Source organism: Montipora foliosa, chromosome 4 (genome assembly GCF_036669935.1).
Source record: "Montipora foliosa isolate CH-2021 chromosome 4, ASM3666993v2, whole genome shotgun sequence".
In the NCBI taxonomy this organism is placed as follows: Eukaryota; Metazoa; Cnidaria; class Anthozoa; order Scleractinia; family Acroporidae; genus Montipora; species Montipora foliosa.
In genome coordinates this window covers 6,505,170-6,510,169 of record NC_090872.1, presented here as the reverse complement: position 1 = coordinate 6,510,169, position 5,000 = coordinate 6,505,170, and the positions used below count along the sequence as shown (strand labels likewise).

General features: G+C 39.3%; 1 pseudogene; it reads right to left on the bottom strand.

Moving 5' to 3' along the window:
- Positions 1-4,346: 4,346 nt before the first annotated feature.
- Positions 4,347-5,000, bottom strand: part of LOC138000971 (ATP-dependent DNA helicase RecQ-like) — a 1,949-nt pseudogene continuing 1,295 nt past the window's right edge.

Genomic DNA, 5,000 nt, shown 5'->3' with positions numbered 1-5,000 from the left:
ATCAATTGGTAAGCTATGGTAGCTGTTATCATTTTTGTGAAAGAAAGAAAGCGGCTCGGATAAGGTTAAGCAAACAGGCTTTCTATCAATTTCTCAATCACGTTTGTCAGTGCAAAATGTTATTCTCAAAAAAAAAGGAAAATAATCGAAAAGCGATGTTCATGAATATGATTTGATCTCCAGTCTTCGTTTTAATGACACTATAGAAAATGGCGAGTTGTTCCCAGGGGCTGGATTTGGCTGTAAGGCCCCGCGTAATCGGACGCAACAGTGTTGGCCAACAAATTCCGACAGTGTCGGTTTGAGTGTTACATGCCTCCGTCTGCACAGTCAACCTGTTGCATGTTGTTGCGCGTTGTTCGGGAGTTGTCAAGAAGTTTGGGATTTGTCCCCGGGGGTGGGGGGGGGGTGTATTCCCTGGTAAGGGCTTAAGGGGGACACGCGGAAAGTATGGGCCTCGATTGATGCGGATAGCAATCGTATCAATTGGTAAGCTATGGTAGCTGTTATCCTATTGGTGGCTGGCACGGCCAAAAGCTTGGGTAACATGGGAGCTTAAGCACGCGTGTTTTTGAGACGCGGACGGTAACCGGAAAGACAATATTGGCGTGCCAGGACAGTGGTATTTCAGAATTTTATACTAATCCATCTGTGATGAAGAAAGATTAATTGGCAATAGAATGTGGTTGTGTGAAGACAAATCAAAAAGGAAAAACCAGTTCATCTTCCAGTTGGCCCATCCGCCGTCTCAAAAACGAGCGTGACTTAAGCTTCCTATTGTTAGTTTCGTCAGGACGTGGTTGCAAAATCGACAGCTCTGAAGATTTTGATGGTTGTTTTTGAAAAATGTAACATATACAAACTGACTGTTTAAAGTTTAGGGTGTAAAGTGGAAGCCAGCAAGCAGAACAGAAACAAATGCTGTTGACCACAATACTTGCATAATTAAATATTGGAATCTGTTGACTTTCGTAGTGGTAATCAGAAAAAAAATGGCACTAGCCCACAGGGCTTAATTGTCTTTTCCAACTTACATGAGAAAAATCGGTGCGATTTACGTGTCTAACGATATACCTGAAAAATTTCAAGATAGCTTAATGCATAATTATGCACAATCAGAAATGCATGGTAGTTACCACTTCAGAAAACTGCTTTTTTCTCAGCAATAAGAATGGAAGTCAATATATTATAGTACCCGCAGAGAATGTTTCGTGGGGCCGATATATTAAAATATCTTTTGTCTCAGCGAGGTTGTCCTTAATGAACGAAATAGATAAGGACATGAAATGAATGATATATGAATGATAGTTGGGAACGGAATTTTAGCAATTAAATAGAGAAGCCGCGAAAAATGCAGGACCTTCCTGGACCTCAATCGCGATGCGCGGTGCATGAATGAATCAATGCAACGAAAATGATTTTATGAAATGAATCATACCATTAGAAAGCGCGCCGGACTATGAAATGAAGTGAAGCTATGATCTTGCAATTATGAACGCAATTTTAGCTGTATTAATTAGACAACAATGCCTGGCCTTGTCGCAACGGCAGGTGCGAAATACTGCTTAGGGTCGTAAGTAGACATGGAGGAATAAACATGCCGAGTGTTAACGCATAAAAGTAACGGCTTCCGTAGCCAGGGGCAAATTTCTCGAAAATGCTGGAACGTTTTGGACATATCTCGCAGACCATGAATCTCTAGGCGTCTGCAAACCAAGGCGGTTTTTAGGAATCGCATCTTACAATTATGCTGGTTTTTGGGTCTTGTAACTCTTTTTGGATAATAGCCTTCTAAAACAGCATAACTATTGAATATTGTTAGTGCATCTATATAAGGAACGGAAATTCTGTCAACCCTTCACCGAAACCAATCAAGCAGACCACAAAATTAAGCTGTCAAAAACCGCCACTCTCCTTACTAGCATTGGTCAATTCGAAGAAAGCCAACAGATGGTTTTCAATCACGTGATAAGACGGCCATATACAGTGGCGCACAAAACAATAGCAAATTATGGCTCATGTTTTGCATTCAGAAAAAGAGTCAAATTTCCAAAAGACTTTTTTCTCTACTTGTTCTGTGCACCAACATGGCCAATGTGACGTCAGGTGAAAACCATCTATTTTTTTTATTACTTAGGACACCTCAAGAGCCCACCTGAGTGCTCTTAAGCAGAGCTGCGTATCATAATTATGCAGAATCTGAATGCGTGATTTGTTACCGCTTCAGAAAACTTACCAATATAAGAATGGAAGCCAATATATTTTAACCAATTATTTTCTTTTGCTCAAAGAACTACCCGGTGAATTTCGAGCGGCAGTGGTTCTTCTCGCACCAGAAGGACATCAGATCATGATTGGCCAAGCCACCTCAGAGAGCAGATAAACCGTCCTTTTCAATGTGAAGTTCTTTTGTTCTTTTTGATGCATTCATGGAAATAACCCTAGGGCAGTTTCGTTCTGGGAAAAGCGGTTGCACACAACACCGTGGGCAAATGGGCCGTGTAACCACAGCTATTGTACGCAAAATATCTTTGTTTAATTTTAATTATTTTGGGCTTTCATTATCTTTGTAGCCGGTGGAGGACAATCCTACTTGAATGTTTCCGAAGGTGAGATTAGCACTCCAAAATTTGGCTCAAAGAACTACCCGGCGAACTTTGAGTGGCAGTGGTTTCTTCTCGCACCAGAAGGACATCAGATTAAATCACATTCAGCGATCAATTCGAATTAGAACAAAGACTTTGATAAAGGTGGCTTACGAACTAAGCGTCTACGAAAAGGACTCAACTCATTTGCCGTGGTAACAAGGCGCGGTGACTAAGTTGTGAGCATATTCCATTTGGGTTCAGTAAATGGTAACATTAACAGAAAACTAGGGGATAAGTTACTTTGAATTTATGAGGCATGTGGCACTTGACAACTTTGCAAAAAAGAACTGTTAATCCTGGGTGGGGCCACCTGAATTATAAGCTAAGGAACAAGCTTTTTATTGTGTGCCATATTGGTTTTGTTTTCTGTTCATGTTATCCTTCATTGAATACTGAATTGACAGGAGAATTTACTTGTATTGCTAAGAGTGTTGGTTTTAGTTGCTGGTATCAAGAGTCAATTCAGGTGTACTGTGTGTGTGATTCATGAAAACCTAATGCAATTGCATTGTTATTATTAATTTTAACATTAAGAGAATGCACCTTGAGGGTTATTTTTCTACATATTTATTGTTAAGATTATTTTGTATAATTTGATGTTTCATTCTTCATAATGTTGTACGACAACAATTAATATTGTTACCATTTTGGAACAAAGCATTCACATGCATCTAGCAAGTGTATCATTAGTGGGGTTTGCTTGGAAATAGCAATGCCAATTAAGGAAGTAGTGGTGTCACAGGCCACCGTAAATGCATGAGAAAGAAAAGTACATTCCTTGGTCCAGAGAGGCGGTAAATCAAGGCCAGAGGCTTAAGTGTTAAGTTGCTGTTCACATAGAGGTAGTTTTGACATACATGTAAACCTGAGTTTTAGCCAATGTGTTACTAGACGACTCGTTTTATCAGTATGTATCCAAACATGTAGCTGTTCGCTTGTTCACGGGTGAACAAAAGGATTTGCGCACTGTGCTGTTCCTGAATCCCACCCCCTTGCCCTCCCCTTACAACATTGATTGATTTTGCCAGGTTTACTCTCATTGGCCCATGCAAATAGCAATAGCTACATTGCATGTATTGGTGATAGATAACTAAGTTTTTTGATAATGACTGCCACTTAATGTATATAATAAAGACCAATATAGTATTCATCTGTTTTAATATTTATCATAATGACTCTGTTGGGGGGTGGGGGGAAAGGGGTATTGCAGCTTGGATATTCTGGCAATTTTTGCTTGACACAAATTGGCCCTATTTGCATGAGACATGCATAAATTTATTATTAACTATTGGAACATGATATTTTTCCCAATTTATTTTACGGTCTTGATTTGATCGTGGTATGAAAAAAAAAAAACAGGCAAATTTGAGCTCCCAACTTGTATCTTGCTATAATATTCACATCAAGAATCACCCCTTCTCACTAAAGAAATTTTGTTAGAAATTCTGGTTGATGGACATTTTTAAACTTAAGAATAACCAGAACTAGAATTGTCACAGGGATGATAGGGAAAATGCTTTCTTTAGTAATAAATAATACACTAGACTTGAAGTCACGTTTCTTTGTCAGCAATTAAAAGCTGTTTAAGTGCATCTAACGCAGCTCCGGGAACATCACAGTTGCCAGAATTATCTTGAGAAAACGTCAATACATGTGGTGTTTTCAAGTTCAGAGAGAGAAATGTTCTCAATAGCCAGTTCAAAATAGAGAATCGTCATTCAGCAAATCATCCCAGTGTTCATTTGCATCATCATCACAATCAAAATCATCGTGGAATTCATAATCGACAAAGTCTTGCATGTCCACGTCGCAGATATCTCCATAGACTTCACCAATGAACTCCAAAATTTTAAATGCATGCCTTATGTCCCAGATTTCAACATGTGAGCAGATTTCTTCTAGTGTAAACCATTTATTTACATGCTCCAAGACTTGTGACACTTGTAGATCGGAGAATCGAAGAAGAACCTGGGGTTTTGTTAAGCTTTTAACTAGTTCACCGTTGGATTTCGCAATTACATCCAGAACCAGACTGAGTGTCCTGTGGTAAGAATACAAAAGTCCCCTAAGGGCAATCCATTGTGCCACAGTTCCCTGTCTTGTTCTTGAGCAGTTATTTTTGCTTTTAATTATTGTTCTAGTATCAGGGAATGTTGTAACCTGTCCACAGTCCGATGCACCACATTCACATTTGATTGCACAGTTGTCACAACACATGTGCATAGGATGGGAAGACTGACAGTTGATCCTGTGTCAAAATTAAGGAGGAGAGTCTTCCTTCTACAATCGCTTGTTTTGAGATAATTTTTCATGTCTTTGTCCACATGGTTTAGAAATAAGCCTTTGTAAATG